The following is a 24680-nucleotide window of genomic DNA, read 5'->3' on the forward strand; positions in this document are numbered from 1 at the left end:
TTAAAACCCCATTTGTAAAGCATAATCCATTTTATCTGGTGATTTTAAAAATATCCTTAAGTACAAAGGTCCCAGGTCCCAGGAAAAAGGAGAAAAGGGGAGGAGGAGGAGGGAAAGGAGGAGAAAAGAGGGCTGAACAGAGAGACAGAGGGGGAGGGAACAGAACATGTGTACAAAGACATTCACAGTTAAAAGAGTGGCTGGTAGGAATATAGGTAGTACTTGATATGTAACTCATAATTTTTAAATTTAAATTATATTTTAATTAAATTTAAAGTACAAAGTACTTTTAAATTTCTCAAAAAAGGTTGGGGGGAGAATTCCTTTGGGGGAAGGTGGGGGCTGGGATGAACTGGGAGATTGGGATTGACACATACACACTACTGATATTATGTATAAAATAGATAACTGGAACTTCCCTGGTGGTCCGGTGGTTAAGAATCCGCCTTCCAATGCAAGGGACGTGGATTCAATCCCTGGTGGGGTAACTAAGATCCCACATGCCTCGGGGCAACTAAGCCTGCGCAACGCAACTACTGAGCCTGCATGCCACAACTAGAGAGACTGCGGGCCGCGACTACTGAGCTGGCGTGCCGCAGCTAGAGAGCTCGCATGCTCTGGAGCCCATGCGCCACAGCTAGAGAGAAGCCCATGTGCCACAACGAAGAGCCCACGTGCCGCAATGAAAGATTCTCGCATGCCACAACGAAGATCCCACATGCTGCAACTAAGACCCGATGCAGCCAAATAATAAATATCTTTAAATTAAATAAATAACAATTTTTAAATAAATAAAATAAAATAGATTAACTAATGAGAACCTACTGTATAGCACAGGGAACTCTACTCAATGCTCTGTGGTGACCTAAATGGGAAGGAAATCCAAAAGAAGGGATATATGTATACGTATAGCTGATTCACTTTGCTATACAGTAGAAACTAACACAACATCGTAAAGCAACTATACACCAATGAAAATTAAAAAAAAAAAAAAAAATAGAATTCCTTCAACAGGGCAATGCAGAGTCACGGAGATTTCAGCAAGCAGATACCAGGTACAGTTAAAGGTCAAAAAAATAACCAGAAGTCATTAAATAGGTAATAACCACCCTTCTGGTGAAAAAGAGTAGGAAAGAATGTGGAAGCCCGAGGCACAGGAACACCTGGATATGCCCCGGTTATGACAGGGGAGCACTGACAAGGGTACTTCATTTTACTTAGGAGTTTATATTTCTCAAGCACCTGCTCCAGTCTGGGAAAATGCCCTTTCAAGTTGAATGTACAAGTTAATGTGATGCTGTTTTCTTAATAACTGTATTTTATAGAAATAAAGTCAAATATGTATATGAAGAGGCAAGTAAAAGTAATATAAAGAAAAAGTAAAAGAAAGACAGCCCGCTGGATGGAGGGTCCACCCTGACAAACACCCTTCTTTATATGTGACGCCCACCTGGACACAGGGAGCCCACGAGGAGTTTATTCACCTCCACTTACCTAACTTCAGAGCTTTTAGCTCTTAAGTGTTATCTAAATGCTTGGGAAGAAGGGAAGGAAGAGAGGAAAATCAAGGAAAGAGAAAATATGGCCCACAATATGCTGAAGACGGGAGGAAAAGGGAAGGAAAGTCTGAATCACATAATCATTTTTTTAACTCAAAATGAAAATATTCTATTCCATCTTCACAAAATTAGAAAATATGCAACACTGAGCCATGACAGGGTACATCAGAAGTGGTTCTTTACTTTCACATGGAGTTAAAACTGATTTAATATTTGATTTTAATTTGCAGTTGGGTAAAATGTTCCAAAAAGCCCCATTTTCCACATTTTGCTTTATTAATGAACACCCAGGAGTTTTATCCTGAGTCTGCCTGTAGAAAATTAAATAGCCCCTGAAAATTGTGTTTTATTATTCAAGTGACTACATTCCTTTAAAATGCATTTGCGTTTTTGTAACTTAGATCAGAGCATAATCCCAGAAAACCCTCTGTGTGGAAGACAAACTCCTGCTCTTTCCATCTTCTGTTTACCCAGGTACAGGACATCCACAGAAAGACAACTGGAACGGCAGAGCAGTAAGAAATAATTTTTGAGAGCGAAGCACAAAAACATCAAACAGAACTAACAGAAAGATGTCTGCAGAGGGCTCCTTTAATTTCAAAGCCCCTGCCCAGAGGACAACCAATCTGCATGGGATGTCTGCTCCTCCCCTGCTGGCCCCGTGGGACTCCTGGATAAAGCAGCTTTCACAGAGCTCGCCCTCAGTCACTTCCTCAGGAAGTGGGACTAACCACAGCTCACACCCCCACCCCCCCTGCCCAGTGTGGTCCTAGGATTTGGGAAAGGACACTTTCACCACGACTGGCACATCCCGCAGGGCAGAGGCTCCGGCGCGCTCAGCCCTGGGGTTCTGGCTTGGCTCTGTGGAGGCCCCAGTGGGAGGGGACGGGTCCCGCACTGCTGCCAAGGACCAGTTTATGTCCCTCTTCTGCCACCAGACCACCTCCCCGACACCAAGCACGGGAGACTCAGGGTGCTGGACTGCCCCGTGACTGAAGCCGCACCCGACATACCCAAATTAAGCAACTCCAGTCCATCCACGTGACCGTTGTTTTCTTTCCCTGCGCAAGAGTCAAAAATAGAGTTGTGCTGACTTGCCGTGAGCACCAGGGCTCTCAAACATGGAATATCTACTTAACCGAATACACAAAGCGTCCAAAAATACCTGTCCTGTGTTTTTCTTTAGAAAGCAGAATGTAAATTTGAAGGGCAGGACTGCCCTCGGGTTAGCATTTCAACATGATGGCTCTGCTAGAAAAGCTCGAAGGCCGGAGTCAGAGCTGACCAAATACCAAAGCCCTGCGTCTGAAGAGCTGGCTCAGTTCTGCCCAGACAACTGTGCGAAGGAGTAAGCCCCTAACCGGCCGGCCAAACCCAGTTATTGAAACTCAGCCACCGGTCTTCCCAACGGGTGGCCTTCCTTTCACCTCCAGGAATGCCTTTGGGAACCAGGTCACCTACCTGGGCCGACGGTCTCTGCAGGTATCTGGCGCGAGACAGTAAACAGGTGTTCGGGGCAAGGGGCTTGCCCAGACACCCTCCAAGTCTAATGAAAGAAAACCTTCAGCTGAGGAGATTGCAAACTATGGGATTCTCTCTCCAAAACCACACTCACAACCAAGAAATTCTTGAAGTCCAGAAGGAAAAACCTGTTCTTTCCTTAGCTACTCCCGAAGGAAAAAGGGCCAGGATCCTAGTTGCTGGATCTGGAAGACATGCCATTGATCTTAGTGCACAGGCGCAAAGCTTTAAACCAGAGAAATAAAATCTTCCAAAGTGAGGGGCATCTGTATAAAAACGTCTGGTGCACAGTTATTTGCAATACAGCAAAACACTGGAAAACGTATAAATGTCCATCAGCAGAGAAATTATTAGATCAATTACGGTACATCCTTTTTCTTTTTTAAATTGCGGTAAAATATACATAACATAAAATTTACCATCTTAAACATTTGTAAGTGCACAGTTCAACAGTGTTAAGTCCATTCACATTGTTTATGGTACATCCTTTCTAATGGAGTGCTATGCACTCCTTAAAAGTAAGGTGGAGCTATTATAGATACTGACACGGAACAATCAAGATACACCATTTAGTTGTGGGGGGGGGGGAGAACCAGTTCCTAAAACAATATATACACTACATTAAAATTAAAAAGAAAAAATAAGCATATTGCATTGTACATGTTTATACAGATAGTTATGTAAAATAAGCATACTGCATTTTATACATTTATACATACAGATACGTAAAATTTATAGATATGTAAAGTCCATAGAAAGGCTTAGGTTTCACACTGAACGTCTGACACCTGAATCCAGAAAGGGCAGGGGCAGGATGGTTTTCAAAGTTCACCCACCTAAGCATTTTCACAGTCTCTTACCTACAGGGAAGTAGATGAAAGTTTACATTTCCTATGAACTCGGGGAGAGTCAGAATCATCAACCCTGGCAATTCTGTCAAAGGTACTTTTGCAAGCGCTCTATCTCCCACTGGACATTCCACATTCTTTTAACTAAAAGGCCCCTGTGCCGGCAATTCACTAATTTGTCCATGAGTTTATAGAAATACTGAAAGAGTCTGGGCTAAATCTGTCACCATTAATAAACTTCAGAAAAAGTCATTACAGCCTCTGCTTGAAGTGGGTTATTCAAACAGTTTCAATGATGAGAGAGCAAGAAACAAATTTCTAAATTTCTTTGCTATTAGTTGGATACAAAATGCTTCGTGTTTGGTGAATTCCAATTATTTCAAAACTAAGAAATCACTTACAGACCCATTTAAGTACTAAAAACAAAAGATCCTGGCTTAAGAGAAAAACTCCTGAAGGCTTCAGAAGCATTCCTTTGGCATTTTATAAATGCCACACTTTTCAGTAGCATCTCTATAATTCTAGCTTGAAGCAAAGTATAGATTTTCTAAATTAGAGGTGATATTTTGAGAGTACAGACAGGAGAGCTTCAAAGTAATTTTCCTTTGTCACCTGAATAAGCCTTCCAGATTTTTGCACAAAAATCCTAAATCCTGCACAGAAGCCTTTGTCCCTGAAATGCTCCCATCAAACCAGCGGCTCTATCTTTTGCTGTTTTGTATTTATTTTACCAGCAACTTTTTTATTTTAAATACTAAACAAGCTATTTGCAAACATTTTTGAGACTTCCAGCGTTAGAAAACATGGAGGCGAGCCCTAGCAGCTGAAGGGATCTTGCTCTTCTCTGGGGATTTCACAGTCCAGCCACACGTGCTTGCCGGCTTCCCTCAGAGGTCTTTCTTTTGGAATTTTTACTAGCCCAGTTTTGAAGTGTCGTCCTTGCTACAAGGCTTTGAGTCAGTGGTTCTCAACGGGGGTGACTTTGCCCCTCGTCTGCCACCACAGACATTTAGCAATGTCCAGGACGTTTTTGGTCGGCACATCGGAGCAGGGCGAGGGGTGCTACTGGCACCCAGCGGGGTACTGAGTAGAGGCCAGGGACGCTGCTGAACATCCTACACTGCACAGACAGCTCCCAGACAAAGAACCACCCAGCCCCAAATGTCACTGGTGCTGAGGGTGAAAAGCCCTGCTCTGCATGAACAGACATTCCCCTTATCACCTGTTCTCCTCCCGCCAACACCTGATCCTCCTAAGATCACGAGAAACCTGCTCCCCTGCACACGCACACCAGAGCCACCTCCCAGCCTAGAGAGGGTGGCGTCACCACTGCAGCTACCCCTCCACTTCCTCTCCCACCAGCTGAGGAAGGGTGTAGACAAAGGGGCTCCCCGCAGGGTTATCACAACTGGTCCTGCATTCCAAAATGAGGCCAATGCCTAGTCTTGCTAGATACCAAATTCACTTGAGGCACTTTTGGATTTATGAAAGGTAGTGCTTTCATCTATAAAACATGACTGAGAGCGTCCCCCAACCTTATCATTCACAGCATGTCTACAGGCTGCTGACTTTAAAAGAAAACTCACTTAAAGTTCTCTTCCTGGAGTAGACAGAAAACAGAAACACACAGAGAGAGAATTGATCATATTTTGTCCAACGCTATGTTCTATTAACAGGAGGAGAAGGAGGAAGGTGTCTATTTCTCACAAGGCCCTCCCTCATTTTTTACTAATTTCATCAAAGACAACCGACAGCTTGGAACAATGGTCCCCCAAGAACACTCCTCCTGCTGTTTAATTTCCACCAAAAAGGGGAAAGAAGGGATTCTACAGTCTAGGAATTTGGGAAGTGCTGGATTCAGCACCCACACACACACCTTTCTTTCAAGGCTTCTCTGAACTTGCCAAGTGCTGATGTGAACTTCTAGTGCGAAACTTCATTATGGGGATCCAGTGCCCAGGCTGGGAACACTACCCAAGCTTATTGGATGCTGGAAGCTTTCGGGGTGAGACATCTTTGGGACATATTTGAAACAAGGTCTAATCAATTATCCTCCTTGGAAGACGGTATTAGGAAATAGGAGTTCTGCAGCCGACTGTGAGGGAGACTCTTCCTGCCCATGTTTCTGAACAACTCTACCTCCATGTTTTTCTTGGTACTTCCTCTCCAGGGGCACCTTTGCATCGACCCAAGACGACTTAAGGAAAGAACAAGAGAACAAATCTCCAAATACGGAGGAAGAACAAGAGGTAGTATTTCTAAAGGGACTCTGCCGTAGAAATGACTATAAAAACAGTGTTTGACCGGTTCTGTAAGTACTGCCAAGAGGAGGCTGTGTTGCCAAATACACATGCACACAGGTAGGCACACATTTCCGGCAAAGGAAGAAAAATCAGGGGACCAAGGTATCTCTTAATGTTCACCTACTCTCAGTAGCCACAGCCACATCGGTGTCAGGCAGCAAACAAGACACACCTCCTGAATCTTGACAACAGGAGAAATACTGGTTGACCCAGAAGCCGTGGCTTTGAACCTCAAAGATATTTGAGCCTCCCACTGATCAGCTATAGACATGACACCTATAAACCACAGTACGTTGTGGTAGCTAAAACCTGGGCTTTGGAATAAAGACGAATTGGAGTAAGTCCTGGCTCTGCTCTTTAAAAGTTACAAGATTCTGGGCAAGTTACTTCTTTAAGCTTCTGTTTTCTTGAGTAGAAAATGGAGATAGTAAGATCTACCCCACAGTTATTGTGAGAATTAGATAAAACAATCCAGGGAGGTGCTGGCTATAGTACCTGGAATATAGTAAGTACATATTAACGTGAGTTATTAAAACATCAGAACAAGGCTAGTGATAGAATTCTAGCATAGAGAAAGCCCTAGAAGAAATTCAGCCACAACTCTGATGCCCCCGAATAGGGGACGATAAGGACACAGATGCCACCAGAATTCTCAACAACTACATGGACTTAATAATGAGCATCCTTCACTCAAATGCCTCTTGCAGAAAGGCAGCCCAGCAAGGTCTTCTAAGAAGCCAGCAGAGGCAGAACACCATTTTCCTATCCTCAGTGACCTGAAATTAGAGCACTGTGTAACCAAAGAAGTTATAGTTAAATCTGAGACTCCAACAGAAGTCAACAATACCCTAATGCCCAAGATTAGGAGGAAAAGAAATTTTTTAAAAATCTGTGAGTCATCTAAATGAAAACCAGCAAAGCTTAATTATTATTACTCAAGTACTAAACCATGTGTTTAATCATTCCCCCAAATGAACGTTGGACAGCTAAACCAGACTTGCATTTTGCCAAACAGACATACACCTGTGAGGGGCCTCAAACATTCATACACTCACACCAAGCCCCCGCCACCCCCCATGCGAGTCCTCAGATATACATCTACACACCCAGGAGAGACCCTAAACATTACGCTTGAACAATTCCTCCAGCCATTCCACCAGTTTTCCTACCTCCAGTGCCCCAGTCCAGTGCATTCCTCAGAGAAGCTGCACGTGCTATGCATTTATGGAGCAAATACTGAAAGCTAATTTTTGAGTGTGATTTTTGAGTAAACACGAAATAGAGAAAAGATTGCATTTCTACACTCAAAAGAGCTCGTACACCTTGGCTACTATACTGAAGAATGTAAAAGGTATAGGCGTCGGGTCCAAAAGAGGCAGGTATGAACACCTACTCCAACAATGACTGGCCACTCAGCCTGGCGTATCTGTTCATCCTTGGGGCCTCAAGTGCCTCAGGCATAAAATGGGTTAAGGCCACCCACCTGTCCGGGTTGCTGTGAGGCCTAATGATTCAGAAATCCAGAGTGTCTCCACACAGACACAGTTTCCTTCACTGCACTTTCCCAAAGTGACCAAGTCACCCTTTAGCTATCTTTCTTGCAACTCTTGTTTTCTGAGTCATTTCCTGCCTCAAAATCTCTGTCCCAGCCTGAGAACTCTGCCCGGTGTCCTCTGCACATGTTTTCTTCTCATGCCAAAGTGCTAAGCTTTCCCATCATTTCCCTCCTTGGATCTTCTTTCCCTTTTTGTAAAAACTCCATCCCTCTATTTTTTCAAAACTGCACCCTAAGTTTATCTTTACTGGAACCTCTACTTCCATGCAATGTTTCCTTTTTTGTGTATTTCCTCCCACCTCTACCTTTAGAAGCCAAATGAGCCTATCGGAGAACAGTGTTAAAACCTGACACAAATTCCACTCCTTTATGGGTAAGCTGTTTCCTGACAGTAACGAATTATGGCAATGCTACAGGCTGCACTCCCTAAACGGCGGAGTCACATAGCAACCCCGGGCTCTAGGCTAGAGGGGAGAGCAGATGAAAGACGGGACAAACCAAGGAGACCCCATCCTGACTGAAAAAGCCAACAGCTGGTCCACAGCATCGTCGTCACATGTGAACAAGAGCACGTTCTATAAAAGGCAGCCCCCCCTTCATTGCCTCCTTTTGGCCTACAGCTTGTTGAACTTCGCTAATAAACACGAGCAGCTCGTATTTTCACAGCCTTTACTCATCTACTTACTGGTGCGCCGATGTGAGAACAAAGGCGGCTGCCAGACCTCGCTCTTCGGATGACATTCTCTAGAGCATCACATCGTACAGTGGGGAATGCCTGGACCAGACACACCAAAGACAGCTAACACTGCAGCCATTTGCCGTTATGATCCCTCTACTGTAGCAGACATTCCTCAGGGTGTTTCACAAGCCCACTGGCCACCTCCTCTGAAACTACTGTCCCCCGTTTAGGGTCAGCAGTAACCCTGCCCTCCAAGCCACAGCGGATGAGACCAGGACCAATGAGGCTTTTGGTCTTGAGAACTGGCAGTGAGACTGAGGAACACAGGTGATGTCCACCGACGGCTTAAACGAGGTCGCGGGGACACGTGGGCTGTGGGACAGTCACATGCTCAGGAAAGAGAACGCCGCTGTACCAAGGGAGAGGCACAAAGCGACAACTGAGGACACGTGGCCTTAAAAAGCGCACAGAGTAATCTTAGAGCAAGATGATGTCTGAGTTCCCGGTTTCAGGCCCTCGTGGCAGCAGCTGGGGCCTAACGGTTAGCTCCCTTTCTTATGGTGTTAGTTTAAACAGCCGTGTCCTGATCGTGTGTCCTCTAAAGTCAAGCAAACTCCAAACAATCTAGTGTTGCAATGCCTTCCCATGTGAATCTTGTCTACAAGGAGCTACTGCTTCTCCCAATCCATCTCCTCACCTCGGCCGCCTGAGCCGTCCTTGGTTGTCACCATCCCAAGTGAAGGCCACCTCGTAAGGTTGGTTCCGATTCAGTTATCCGGGGACCATGGGCACTGTATCTCATACCGTGCTCACTCACTCACCTCTTCACTAACTCGCTCCACAATCATCCCGTGGGGCTCTCCTATGAGCACAGAGATCACGCACATCTCCTGGTGCCTGTGGTCCTGTACTCTTACATACCCATCGGTCTGCATGCTGTGCACTCCCGGTTCTTTCCTAGCTCCACTGCACTGGGGACCAGCCATCTTTGCTTTGCCTTGTGACGTTCTCTGCACGTCTATCTGCCTGGTCTTTGACGCTGACTCCTGGCATACTCCAGTAAGGCTTCTGACTCACTACCCCACTACATCCTGAACTCACCCCCAACTCAGGTTAACATCCACGGTTCCAACCCTTTTCTCCAGGGCTGTCTCCGAGGCTGTACCCATCCTGAAGGCCCAGCCTTGTCCCTGCTCCCCGCACGGCAATGTGACACCACGGACGACACACTCACGGGTCCAAGACACATACCTCCACCACCCCAGGCAGGGATTCTAAACGAAACGAGGAGCTGACGGATTTAGCCAACAATTAATAAATCGTATTCAATGTGCTGGATCCACGTATCATAGAACTCTCAGTGTCCAAATGTCCAGTAAGATCTAAAACTCAACTAGGATTTCTGTGAAATGGGAGGCTTTACTTGTAGAGAGATGGGGTGGCAAACTATCTCATGGAACAGATACCATTTTATCCTTACAACTAATTTAATCAATGTCCATTCCCAACATCAGAAACAAGCCAACTACAGTTTCGTAGTCTACAGTTTATCGTTCAAACACATAACCAAACTCCCTCCTAGAACTCAATTTCTTGTTTGGCCCAGGCCCCGGAGTGACCTTTCCCAAGGCATCTGGACCCAGGGACTCCAGGGTGGTCGCCTTCATCAGGCGCTGGACACGCAGGTGGTGGGGACTAGCCATTCTTCAACACCGCCCTGGGAGGCGGCTCATTAGGACTCCCATTCTAAGGAAGAGTCACGCGTCACCCAATTCCTTGTCAGGTATGGAGGCAGAAATAGTGGCCGGCTAACAGCTCCAAGTCCTCACCTCCCATCAGATCCCAAGTCCCTGATCCAAACATGGCACAGTCACTCTTACGTGTTGATTTAAGGCCTGAGAGTCTTCATCACAATGACTTGAAATGGGTAGTAGCCCTGTCGTGTATCTCCTGGATCTCATCTCAATATTAAAATCACCTTGTCTCATCAGACTACAGATGCCAAGGGCTCAAGGTAATAAAGCTGGAGTAACGCAGGTATGTAGGAACAAGAATAAACTGAGGATCCAGTCAGACCCCGTATACCCAGAAATCAGTGTTCACAGGAATAGAGGCGCAGACCTACTGGAGAACGGACTTGAGGATATGGGGAGGGGGAAGGGTGAGTTATGACAGGGCGAGAGAGAGTCATGGACATATACACACTAACAAACGTAGTAAGGTAGATAGCTAGGGGGAAGCAGCCGCAAGGCACAGGGATATTAGCTCGGGGCTTTGGGACAGCCTGGAGGGGTGGGATGGGGAGAGTGGGAGGGAGGGAGACGCAAGAGGGAGGACACATGGGAGCATATGTATATGTATATGTATAGCTGATTCACTTTGTTATAAAGCAGAAACTAACACACCATTGTAAAGCAATTATACCCCAATAAAGATGTTAAAAAAAAAAAAAAGAAATCAGTGTTCACGCCAGACTGGGCGTCCATGGCTGAAAACCAGGGCTGACCCCAACTGCACTCACTGGCATCAGATGCAAAGCGAGGGCAAGTTCCCATAGTCAGGCCAGGCTGGGAGAATCAGATCACTCTGGAAGCAAAGGCAGCACGTCTGAAACCAAGGGCAACAGTGGAGACTTCCGCTACTCAGTGTGGTCCACGGGCCAGCAGATCACCACCACCCGGGAGCTTGTCAAAAATGCAGAATCTTGGGCCCGTACCAGTCCTATTGAAACATTATCGGCATGTTTTAACAAGACCCCCAGGTGATCTGTATGTAAATCAAAGTGCGAGAAGTCCCATCTGGATAACAAGGGCACCCAGGAGGGACATGGGACTGTGGGCCGCAGGTACAGGACAGCAGCGGCAGGTAGGGAAAGGCAGCAAGAAGCAGGGAAAAACTCCAGAGCCAGCCAGAACCTGGTCCAAGTCTTGGCTCGGTCTCTCACTAGTGGTGCCATCTTTGGTCACTTAACCTCTCTTAAGTCTCACTGGGGATATTCTACCTTTCAGGCGACAGTCAGCGTAAAGCATCTAGCACACAGTAAACTTGCAGTAAATGCTAGTTCCCTTTCCATTCAGAAGCAGACACCAACCCCATAACCTGGGGATGAATTAGGAATATCTGGGAGAGAAAGGGAGCCCAAACTAGGGGAAAATGAGTTTCTCTAACAAGGAGACCCTAACGTAATTCTTACACTATCTTTTTCAACCAAAAGAGGGACTCAACATCAATAAATATGAACACTGCAGGGCACCAGTGGAGTTTCACTGTTAAATTTATTTAGTTGTCCATCCAACAATCCAGACCAGCACTGTCCAACAGAAATAGAATGAAAACCAAATATATAGTTTTAAATTTTCTATTCCTATTTTTAAAAGAAAAGGAGGGAATGTTGTGAAGTAAGTTTTAATAATAAATTTTATTCAACCAAAATGTCCTTTCAACATATACTATTAATGAGACATTTTACATTCTTTTTTTGTATGGGTCTTCAAAACCTGGTGTATATGTTATGCTTACAGCCCATCTCAATTAGGACTAGCCACGTTACAAGTGCTCAAAAGCCATGTGTGGCTGGTGCCTGCCACGCTGGACAGGGCAGTCCTGGACAGAAAGGTCCCGGATCCCTTCTCCACTCAATCTTCCATCACCTCCAAATCCCAGTGTGCAAGACACGACTATCTGGTTCCTGCAAGCGAACATGCGCAGGAAAGGGACGGAACAGAGGCTTGAGCTACCTGCCATATAGTCACGATCAAATTTTGCTTGTTTTTAAACTCTGGTTGACATAAATTACACCAGTAGACAGACAACCCAGACTCTAGCCACTCGCCGACTGGGCCGAATTTTTCTGGGAGCAAAGACAGTTGTAAGATTACAACTACAAAATTTGTCCAAGATTTTCCAGCTACAAAAGGAAGTGCAGCCAAGTAGGAAGAAGTACTCTCACCTACATTTCACCCACTTTCACCAGATATCGGGCAACTGTAACTGAAAACCTAAAGACAAGGCAGGAGACACTCACTGTGTTAAGTTTTCACGCCCCACCCTCCAAAAACAAAAATCACTACTGATAAAGGAGGTAAAAGAACAGGAGAAACACTACCTTCCAAGACAGAAAAGATAATGTCAGGGCTAAGGCCCTTCCCCTATAACAGGAAGCCTCAGGAACACTATAGCTAAGATTTTAGGGAGGTCTCACCACGCACCAGCCACTTCCCTAAGCACTTCATATGCATTTAATCTTCAAAACAACCCTCAAGAAAAGTATGGCTTAGAATTTAAGTAACTTGCTTGAGGTCTCACAGCTAGCCAGGGCCAGAACACAGGTTTATATCATTGAGGGCTGGGCAGACAGGTATACATCACTGAGAGCTGACCAAAGGCAACTGAAAATCTCCACGGCCTTTCCACCCAAATTTAAGTAGAACACTAGCCATAATCAATTCTCAAGCTAGAGACCTCAAACTACCTTCCCCGCTCTTGCTATGTTAAATCAGCAAAACTGTTAAGAACCAGCTTATCAATGAGTACCTATATGAGGGCTTCATTTGAATCATTCAAGCTCTAAGGACTGTAGGTATGAGCTGGCCTATATATACCATCAAAACACATATGAGAAATTTTGGAAGGCAGAGAGAAAGTAATGATGGCAACAGTCTTAGATCAGGAGGTCTAGAGCGCTGGGTTCTAGTTCCAAATGTGCTATTGATATTAACTACCTGCTGAACCACCAACCCCCGGCCCCGGCCGGCACTACCACCAATTTAGGCTCACTATAGAAAATAAGGAGATAACTGTAAATATTTAATGTATTTCCAGCTTTGTGATTTTTTTTTTTTAACACAGAGCTAGAAATTTTCTAACCTAGAAGTTTTTCAAAAATTCTTACTGCTCAGATACCTAAAGAATTTCTTCCTCACAGAAGAAAATTATCAAAACCAATCCCCATTACCAGACCCATGAGTCAGCAGGAGTTCGGTTCCCTAGAAGGCAAGACTGACTTGAGAAGACAGACATTCAAGAACCACACCACCTTGACTTTACCTTTAGGTCTCTATGAATCCTTCAAGATGCTCAGAATCTCTAATTATGTACAGTTGTAGTAATACCTGACTGAAAACAAAACCTGCATTTGGAGGCCCTGACGACCATCAACTAGAGGATACTTGGTGGGGAATACTTGGGACAGCTAAGAAGGCCACTCTGAGTTCATCTAAAAATTACTTATTTCAGTCTCCAGATTTAGATTAAGTAGAATTTTCTCTCCCCCCTCATTCTAAAACAGGCAGAATTTAGAACTTCCTGTCTATAGCAGATGATCCAAAGAATTCTTTAAACTATGTTTCTGTGTTAGAACAAAAGATTTTTCACAACACCACTCTCAGTTTCCTTTGATTTTCTTATCCTTTTCAAAGAATAAATAAAACAAAAACACCTCTTTGTTCCTTCTCCCAATTTGTACCTCACCCTAGTACCCAGAAAAAAACATTTAATTAAGTCTTTCCAACAGGTTATTCCTAGCACTGTCCGTCTTGGGTGTAGATACAGATTCTCCCCTCTCCATGACGACTAAAGTCAGGAAAACCTGCCTAATTACAAAGGCCCGCTACTGTGCCTCCAGCTTCTCCATGACACACTCACCGTCCTTAACGGCCACTCCCAACGCAAGCGTCTTTGGTGCCTTTGCTGTTTACCAGCTACTTGTGTCTCTCTAGCCTCCTCCCCGCAAGCACCTTCCATGGTTTCCCCTTGTCCCCAAGGCAGAAGAGCCCAGTGATGAGGGACATGCTTCAAATTCTGCCTCCACCACCATTTCTTTTTTCTTTTTTTAAACATCTTTATTGGAGTATAATTGCTTTACAATAGTGTGTTAGTTTCTGCTGTATAACAAAGTGAATCAGCTATACGTATACATATATTCCCATATCCCCTCCCTCTTGCATCTCCCTCCCACCGTCCCTATCCCACCCCTCTAGGTGGCCACCACCACTTCTGGGCTGGCACACCTTGGCCAGGATCTTGGCCTGAGTTTCCCAACCTGCACCATGGGGATAAGAGCACACAGCTCACCTCATCGTCTTGCTATCAAATGCAGGGAAAGGCCACCACGACGGACAGTGCTGCCTGCAGGTGTCAGCTGCTAACACGTGGTCTGCCTTTCTGGAAATGTCCTGCCCTCCAACTTTCTGAAGCATGCTTCTCAAGTTCTTCAGCCCCTACCTCCCCTTCATTTATGCTTTTTACTATAGAAACCATTATCTTATGGGAGCCCGAACTCAAACCTTTTCATACCTTTCTTCTATCATCTCTGTTCTGTATTAGTTGCTGCCAGTCTAGACCTCAAGCTCAAACAGATCTTGGAGGCAAAGGACACCCCGCGGGCAGGCAACACAACCCAAACCTGAACTCACTGTATCAACACCTCCACCTCCCAAATCTTTTCTGCCTCCTGAGTTCAGAATCTGAGAGACGCGAGTAACCCGTGGCGGCAGGTAACCTCAGAGAGCAGCCTCTGCCCCTACCCCTCCATCACGCTGCATATCCAGTCGGGGCCCAGCACACACACACCTGCACCTGATGCAGTCGCCACCTACCACTCCCTCCCCACGCCAACGCCTCAGAGGGAGCCCTCCTCCTTTCTCCTGCACTGTTGGGGTGGGGCTTCCCCTCTGACCTCCCTGCCTCCAGCCAGAGAAGTCCTCAGTCCTCATTCCATCCTTGTGGTGCTGGCCCAGGACCTCTGTCATGAAAAGTCTTTCTGCCTCTGCTGTCTACACAGGGAAGCCCACGCTGGAATGGACGACATAAAATGACCTTCAGAAGCCTGGCCCTTGTCAGCCTCGTAGCTTCCTCCTACTCTCCCATCCCCACCTGCGACACCAAGCTCTCCCAGGGCCTTTCCACACGCCACTCCATCGGGCTCTCATGCTCTTCCCCCAAGTCTCTGCCTGCCTTACATACTCTTACTGGTCTTGCTCAGCAGCCACCTCTTTCAGGGCTCCTCCCTCCATGCTTGGCACTAGGTGGCCTATTCACATTCCTATCATAGCATCTGTAGGCTACTTCCCACTAGGTTCTCCTCTCTGGATTCCTTTTCCCTCGGTCCTCCCAGTGCCTAGCACAACGTCCGGTGCTTAGTAAACACTCAGTATCTGCTAAATGGATGAAATAATCCCCAAATTAACAATGATTCCCACTTCTCGCGCTCCTCTCCCTCCACACGTCACCATAACCTCTCCTGATCCTGAACACTGCTTTATCCTCTAAAAAAAACCAAGCTGCTTCCAAAATCTCCCTACTTCAGTGCTCTGATGTTGCTTACTTTCACTTCTTTAAAAGACACAAGGGCTTCCCTGGTGGCGCAGCGGTTGAGAGTCTGCCTGCTGATGCAGGGGACGCAGGTTCGTGCCCCGGTCCGGGAAGATCCCACATGCCACAGAGCGGCTGGGCCCGTGAGCCGTGGCCGCTGAGCCTGCGCGTCCGGAGCCTGTGCTCCGCAACGGGAGAGGCCACAACAGTGAGAGGCCCGCGTACCGCAGGGGAAAAAAAAAAAAAGACACAAAAGCTGAATAATTACTTCAAATATTAAAATAACACCAATATTTTGACAGTCAATAAATCAGACAAATTATCATTAACGATAAGTTCTTTCTGCAGCTAAGATTTCAACAGAGATCTTTCGTACCCCTTTCCAAAATTTCGATTCTATTATTGGTTGGTGTTTTATGGAACCTGCCGAATGCCTCTGAGGAGATTAGGAATAACTGCTGAAGGGAATAAAGGCCATTTCACCACTGGCAGGTTCTTGTTTCCACTTTCGGCTAATTCCAATTAGTTCTGGGTTATAAAGCCTGTCATCCGGTTAGTGAGTGGTCTATTATCATGAACATCTCTCATGTGTCTTCAGATAACATTTGCTATGAAAAATTTACTTGGGGCGTCTTAACTGCAGCTGACAAGGCTAGATCTTTTTTGTGAGGAATGACCAGCTGAATTTACTTTCATTTCTAACTTCTAATTCTTATCTACTTACCACATGACCCAGCCATCCCACTCCTAAGTCCTTACCAAAAACTTATGTTCAGACAAAAGGCCTGTATGCAGATGTTTATAGCAGCTTTATTCCCAAACACCAAAAACTGGAAATAATCCTAATGTCTTTCAACGGGAGAACAGAAGAAACAAACCGTGGTACATCCATACAGTGGTCGACACAACTTGGCAATAGAAAAAAGAACCAAGTATGGATACAGAAAACAACATGGATGCCTTTCAAATGCACTTTGTAAGTCAAAGAAGCCATTTGTATGGCATTCTGGAAAAGACCAAATATAAGGACAGAACAAGTCGCTGGCTGCCGGGAGGTTGGAGTGGAGAGAAGAGTCTGACTACAAAGGGACAGCAGGAGGAAAGTTTTTCAGGCAAGGGAACTACTCCCTATGGGTAGTGGTGGCGCATACACAGCACTCCACGCTTGTCAAAACCCATAAAACCATGGGTTTTACTGTATGTAAATTTAAAAGTAAAAAAAGGGTAAAAAGTTAATTATTTAACCACAACATAGTTAAAGATTATACGCCAAATACAGGCATACCTCCTTTGCGCTTTGCTTTACTGCACTTCACAGATGCTGTGCTTTTTTTTACAAATTGAAGGTTTGTGGCAACTGTCCACTGTCAAGTGATAGTTAACATTTTTTTCAGCAATAAAGTATTTTTTAATGAAGATACGTACGTTGTTTTTCTAGATACGCTACTGCACGCTTATTACAGTACAGTGTAAACATAAATTTTATATGTACCAAGAAACCAAAAACTTCAAGTGACTTGCTTTATTGCGATCATCACTTTCTTGTGGTGGTCTGGAACCCAGACCCACAGGATCTCTGAGGTACTGCCTGTATAATTAACACAAAGGTTTTCCTTGACGTTCAACAGTGGCTGTTGTTATTATTTTGTTGCTACTGTATTGCACTGATGAGGAAGAAATGTTAGGGGGACGGGGTGGGGGGCAACCCCGAGTCTTTCCCCCCTCCCCGTGCTGGCAACCTTTGCGAGGCTCCACAGGAAGGCAACCTCCACCCCAGCTGTGAACAGCTAAATGGAGTTCCACCAAGGATATGGGAAAGGTTATTCAAAACCAACGGGAGACAGACGGTACCCCACAGTACAGCCCAAGAAAGCATTTCAAGGGAAGAAATAAAGGCGGGGGGGTGGGGGGGGGAGAGACTACAAATCCTGAAGTTCTAACTCATCCTAGTCAAAGGTATCAGCAGAAAATTCCATCCACGTGTTGGCTGCAGCATTCCTAGACCCTCCTTTAGAAAGGAGTCAAGGTGGGAGGTGGGTGGGGAATCTCTTTGTGAGAAAAGACAGCAAGAGAGAGAGAGAGAGAGAAGGTGAGCGAGAGTTCTCCTAAACCAGGAGGCTGCGAGTTCTAAAAACCCTGGATCCAACGTTCTTTAACATGGAAAAAGTGATGCTAAGTAGGCAAATGATAAAAACAAGCAAAGGTTCACCACCCAGTGACACTTTCTTTCCAGTGGACCCTCCTCAGCCAAACCTACGCATTCTTCCTCCAGAGGGGATGGCCCGCCTGTCGTCCTTGGAGACTGCCCCAGGCAATCCGGAGCAGGCGCTGGGCTCTGGGCTCCAGGTGTGGCTGCCCACAGGGCGACAGATGAGGGGGGGGGCCCGGGGGGGGGCGCCAAGGGTGGGTGCCACCCTACTCCCACCTGGCTCTTCTGGGCTAGAGGATACTGCGGCTTCTCCGCACTCACATTCCCGAGCCCAGAAAACTCTGTTCCTCTCCGGGACACCTGGGCCTGCCACATCCTCAGAGCCCAGCATGAGATCGCCACCTGAGACAAACCTCCAGCCAAGATGGGCTCCTGATTGCAGCCCTGGAGAACCAGCTCTCTGACCTGCAACAGCTCTCTGCAGCTGGAAAGTGGAAAGACGGGCCTGCGTGCAAAGCAAATGCTATTTTCCAGGCGCCTTCTGGGGGGGGAGGGGGAGTAACAAATCTAAAAACCACAGAGAGTAAACCAGAACGTTCTGGGACACGCCACGCCTTACAAAAAGGGCTTTAAAACATCCTATCAAGAAACAGTCACTGCAAGGGGTTAGCTGTCAAAGGTAAATAAAAATCACTGACTTTCTAAAGATAGGAGTGAAGGACTCAATTATAAAACAGCTTATTGTAGTATTAAGCTAATTAAGGTTTATCACATTAGCCATCTGAGTTTTAGTTGGCACCAGAAAAGCAGGAACAGCATATCATGCAACGTGGATTGGGATCTGCTTTGCAAGCAGATTTCTGCCACATTCAGACACAGAACCTCTGGCAGTCAAAAATGTTGTAGAATTGAAAACCAATTTTCGCACAGTGATTTGTCAAGAATCTTGTTCCATCACATGAGCTATTTACTGGTCTCCCGGTCCGAGATTACATTTATCTCTATTAAATACCACACAAAAGTATTCTGTGCTAACCATGCCCTGTTGTTTCTCTTTTGCCAGTTTTATCACACGCTGGATGCTCTGAAATCCTATGAAAAACATTTCAGACAATAAAACCCTTGCATACTTGACACCCTTCACTGCAGATATTCTGCCCACCAACTGTCAGCACACAAGCCATTCTAAGAGCCTCGGCACTTCTGAAAAGACTGCTCTGCTGAATGCAAAGAGGAACGAAATACCCTCCACAGAGCAGGGGAGAGATTTGTTTTCAACCGTGTCTTCTATGGGCTCCCCTTGACTGTACTTTTACCAAACCAGAAGACAGAACTAGTTCTAGCCGTTGTTGCGTTCGTCTTGGATTTGATTCTGGAACTGCTGGTTTCCTGTTTGGGGAAGTTGCAGTTCTTTTCACGAGGAACCCCAAGGCGAAATGTTTCGTATTCCCCTGTGAGGTCTCACTGCCTTTGTTCTTTCCTTTGCTACCACTGATCACTGCTGCTTCTCTCTTCTCCTCTAAAACCTCTTTTGGTTTTGGAGGATGCATAAAAAAATACCAGCTCAAATCAAACTGTCATCCTTTAAGGCCCTGGACATTTTCTACCATCCGCTGCTGTAAAGATCTGAGTTAACAGGCATCTCTGCACAGAGGAAGCCAGACTACCCAGTCTCCTCCTGGCACTGTATTAAGTATTCCATATTAAAACGTATGCCACAAATAATCCAATGGCAAACTCACCGTCAACACCCCACCCCCGCCCAAATCAATAAAAGCCATTCCACCACTTGACTCAGAGTGAAAAGCCTTTCAGGTTAACACACAGAGCAAGGTAAAAAGAAAGGTGATGAATAAACAAAAGGCAAATCTACCTGCAGACTCCTCAGATCCCAAAAAGGTGGCTAGGCTGCCTGGATTTGACAAAGTCCTTCCATTTCCCTGTAATCCTCGGGAAAATGCCCCATGCGTACTGCTTTAGTCTTATGCAAAACAGTGCATTCCCCACAAGGCCCTGACGCCTACCATTCTCTTCAACTTGCTTCTTTTCAGGCCTGCCTCTTATAAATGACCAGCCACATGCGATTTAATGAAGTCATTCTGATTTCGCCTTGATAGGAACACTATCATAAAGTCACCCTAATCCCATTAAACTTGGCTAAACGTCAAGAGTATTTCTTCTCCACTCTCCACCCAATATTATCTCCAGGGTACCAAGGCACTGTCAATCTGTGTCTGAACGAATCTTCAAATAAATACTTAAATTCATGCTCAGAATTATCATATCTCACCTTGTGAACCTTGACCTTTTGGAAAGACTTTGGACCAATGTTCAGTTACTGTCACACGGTTGCATTCTCTGCAAATATGAAAGGGTTAAAAGCAGCCCCAGTCAACAGGCCTACAAGGAAAAAAAAGACAGCATGTATGCCTTACAGCATCACTGGAACGCATTTATGCTCATTTCCTAGAACAATATTGTTACCTTTTGGCCTTCATAATAGTCAGAAGCATCCCCAAAACCCTTTAGTAGCTTCTAAAAGGAAAAGCACAAAACAGAACATACCCTGCAAGAGAAAAAAAGCATGCAAAGTAGCATTCTCCAGCAACAAACTATTATTACAAACCCATCAGTTCATTTTGGTTTTGTTTTGTTAAAAACATAGAGGAGAGAGAGAGAGAGTGAGAGAGAGAGAGAGAGAGAGAGAGAGCGCCTGCAGAAACCAAGTGTCCCCACCCTAGCAAGGCACATTTTTTTCTTTAATAAGGGTCATAAATCTCAGCTCCTTGTCCATCCCTTAAGCAAAAGAAAAAGGCAGGAAAAGCCCAAGTAATCTCAGACCTTGCAAACCTGCACATTTTTCCCCATCTTCTCTACACAGACTCTTCTAGGGCTCCATTAGTCACGTACCAGTGCTGTGTGGTGTCTAAGTGTGCATTCACATACTGTGTTGGGATGGTCCCTTCCTGCAAGCTCCTCTGCTTTTGGCTGCCATGAAGGGAGGAAGCTGCTATCCCACTGTAGTAGCTCAGTGACTGCATTGTGCTCAGGAGCTGATCTGCCTCAAACCAGTTTCAACCGGTTCTGGTCACCCTACATAAAAAAGCTATGGCAACCCTCGCTGAGTTGCCAACAAGTCCCTGAAAATCATCAGCACAGGGAGGATCTCGCTGGGGGTGGCTGCTCCCTCTTAGGTCCTGGTGAGGACGGGAAGGTCATCGTGGGTCCCCTCCACCGGCGCACAAGCACACAGCCCTGGAAAGGCTCCCCTCACGAGCACCCCAGAGCCCCTCGGGCCCATCCCCCCTCCCGTCCACCCCAAAGCCCACTGCAGACACTGCTGCCCCTCCTTCTCCTTCCCCCACTTACCTCCCACAACCTGGCTCAGATCTTTGTGTACGTGTGTGTCAGTGTGTGTGCTCTGGGTTGGTGGCTGACAAAGAGCCCCCAGGAAAGCAATCTATGTGTGTCTGCTCACCCTGGCTGCGTCGGCGGCAGGGGCCGGCCTCGGCCTCCTAGCAGAGTGCTGCGGGCTCGTTGACCAGGCTCCTCTCTGCCTGTCACCCCCCCACCCAGCCCCCTCCTCCCGTTCCTCTCCTCTCTCTCGCAGCCTTGTCACCACCACCAGCAGCCCCCCAGTCTCCTCCTCCTCCTCCGACCTTCTCTTCTTTCAAGCACCTGGGGGGAGTAGTCCAAATCCCTTCACCTCGGGCAAGAAGTCTAGGGCTGCCCGGGGTGGAGGCGGGCGGGGGGGGGGGGGGGCGGACTCGGGGCCAGTGGGACAGAGGGGCACAGAGGCCTTTTAAAAAATCCGCTGCGCAGCGCCAGCGCCGGAGGGGGGAGGAGGCGAACGGCGGCGCTCACGTGGCCCCCCTCTCGAAACCTGCGGGGCCTAGCCAGACCGGCTGGTCCTCGGCCCCCCCCAAGGAGGCCGGCGGGGCGCGAAGGCCGGCCGTCCCCAAGGCCAGGGTGGGACAGGCCGCGGCCGTCAGGCCCAGGGGCCGGAGCCTCACGCGCCGGCCCCGACCGCAGGGCCGTGCACGAGGGGCCCGCGCCCCCGCCCCTCGCCGGAGCCCGCCCGCGCCGCTTCCTCCGCGGCCCTGCACCCCTCGCTCGGCCCGGCCGCCCCCTCGCCGCCCCCCGCGTCCCGGGCGCACACCCACCCCCTGCCCGGGGTTGGCCTTCGCAGCGGTCAAGCCCGGGCGTCTGGGCCGCAGCTCGGATGACCTTTGTTCAGCGCGGCGCCGCCGGCGGCTGCTGCTGCTGTAGCTGCTGCTGCTGTCGTCGTAGCGGCGGCGGCGGCGGCGGCGGCGGCGGCTTCCATGTTACGGGCGTGTCAGCCGCATTCCCGCTGCCGGGGTCGGGGTGTGCGTGTGCGGCGGAGGGGCCTCGCCGCCGGTGCCGCCGCCGATGCTGCCGATGCAGCCGCCGCCGCCGCCGCCCGGGCCGCCCCGCCGCCGCCGCCGCCGCCGCCGCCGCCGCCGCGGCCTTGCGGTGCGCCCGGCCCGGGCCCCGCGCCTCCCCGGGCGCCGCGCTCTAGGCCGCACGGCGGCGGCGGCGGCGGCGGCCCGCCACGCCGGGGCCTACGATCGGGGTGCGGGCCCGGGCGGCGGCGGCGGCACCGGCGGCTCGGCCCGAGCGGCGAGCGAACAAAAGGGAGCGCGGGAGAGGGGGAGGGGGCGGCCGGTGGGGGAAGGGAGGATCGGGGAGAAGGAGGCGAGACGCGAAGCCCCGCAGCCCGCAGCCCGCGGGCGCGGACGCTCGGCCGGTGCCGACTCGGCGGAGGGAAGGCGAGCCGCGCGGACCTGCCAAGTCTCGCCCATATGCGGCCGCCGCATCGCGGCTTCGCCCCGGAGAGCGGGGTGGTGGTGATGGTGGTGCTGAGGGCCTGCTGCTTTTTCCAGCGGCATTGCAGGCTCTCACCCAGTCCTTTCCATGGCCCCAAGCCGCAACTTACTCGAGTGGAAGGAAGCAAGGCCTCGCCAAAGATGGTTGCAAAAGACCGCGAGCCTCTACCCAGGATCTTGAAGCCAAGGTGGTGTTTTGTTATCCTCGTAATGGTGGCCAATAAGTCAGAAGAGAGCACGCTATCTTCAGATGCATTAAATCTGGAATTCTCCCTGGAGGTGGAAGAAGGGGCTCTCTTCTGGGTAGTTAGTGGTTTGGAGCCCTTTTCGCCTTAAACTGAGCCACAAAAGAATGGAAGACACCCCCTGGAGTGGGGAGAAAGCCCTGGTGTAAAAGACACACGTTTTGCTTTCGGAGAAAAAGCCACTGGGGCCAGATTGAAACATGGCATGTTCAGTTCATGTAGCTTTTTTTTTTTTTTAAATGGGGGAATGATATTGAGTAAACAAGATGTAATAGCCAAGTCTTTAAATTCACGAAGGGAGATGTGTACAAATGTAACAAGCACATATTGTACATACAGCAGGTGGTCACAGCCTCCAGAACACACACACACAAAAGATACATACATAAACCCCGTAAAGACTACAAAGGTGTATAATCGTTACCACGTCCGAGATGGAGACAATATATTAGCACCAGATCAGGTATGCTGTTCATATAGCCTTGGGTCCTGGTTCGTACAAGGTTCACAGACGTGCACTCGGTTGAAAGGTTTTTTAAAAAACGAGGAACCCCCAAATCAACCGAATTGTGCTTACCCTAGAAATAGGACAAAATGGAAGGATCTGAAAACAATGTCACCAACACCTCTTGAAAAGGCTCACTCCTGTTTGATCGGACTGTGAAGATACTAACGTTACTCGAAGAGCCGTGAAGACTCCCAGCACAGGAAGCGTTTCTGTGCTTTATTTTAAATTACATTAATTGGTTAATATTTGCAAAGTGTGCTGCAAAGTTTTCTTTTGTTAGTTTTTTTTTGGGGGGGAGGGTGTTGTGTTTTTTTGTTTTGTTTTGTTTTGTTATCTCAGTGTGCCTCTGCTTTGCATTAACTTCCATCGAGGAAGCCATTGTTCTCTGTTATGGGGTCATTGTCTGATGTAAATTGGAAGTAGCATTTTTGCTATTTAAGACTTTTCATGTAAATGAACTGAATGTTTCACGGAAGAGTTGTTGGTCTTTAATTTCAAACAGCAAATTGTTTGGAGTTGCACGTAAATTGGGACACGTATTTACACGTGTTTAGAAAGACCTATGTAATCTGCACATTTTGCCAGCCACGGGATCACATTTATCAATGTTACAAAATGGTGAAATTGAAACTCATCTTCTTTTAGCCTGAAAACGGTGCCAGTACTCTGTGGGTTGAGTTTCAGCTTTACCTGGGCTTGATTTCATTTGAAAGGAGGCCTTTTTTCTTCTCCCGAAGGTGGGCCTTTATTAATATGCATGTAAAAACATTACGTGCATTGGAAAGGATACAAGGCCTTGCTTATCTGAAATCGTGATCCACTACACATATTAGGATGTATGGAATTTCATAATGTCCACACAATAGTAAATCCTAGCTTTCCTCGATTTAGAATCTTTGTTTACTTAGAATACCTTCTTACCCCTCCCCCAATTCCCTTCTCCTAAAGAGTTGAAAGCACGGCACAAAGTGTTTGAATGGTTTCAAGAATTGTACTTCCAAAACTCAAGTCTGGATTGCTTATTGCAGGAGCCTTCGGTTGTAGAACCACCTCACATGGCTTGAGAATATCATATACTTTTTGAGCAGAGCTTTTTACAAAGCCCAGTATTTTGGTCAAGCCTCGGAAATTAGTTTGAAAGCACAATTCATCATT

The 24680-nt window shown here is 47.3% G+C and overlaps 1 protein-coding gene across 1 annotated transcript in view; it reads right to left on the reverse strand.

Annotated features, from left to right (window-relative positions):
• Nucleotides 1–22966, reverse strand: part of ZNF532 (zinc finger protein 532) — a 109002-nt gene extending 86036 nt beyond the window's left edge. Inside the window, exons 1-3 of the mRNA XM_065890051.1 lie at nucleotides 22883–22966; nucleotides 20410–20491; nucleotides 20216–20325 (exon numbers count right to left, since the gene is read on the reverse strand). The gene's annotated coding sequence lies outside the window, so the exon portion shown is untranslated. The remainder of the gene's footprint in view (nucleotides 1–20215; nucleotides 20326–20409; nucleotides 20492–22882) is intronic.
• Between the last annotated feature and the right edge of the window lie 1714 nt (nucleotides 22967–24680).

Source organism: Phocoena phocoena, chromosome 13 (assembly GCF_963924675.1).
Source record: "Phocoena phocoena chromosome 13, mPhoPho1.1, whole genome shotgun sequence".
Lineage (NCBI taxonomy): Eukaryota > Metazoa > Chordata > Mammalia > Artiodactyla > Phocoenidae > Phocoena > Phocoena phocoena.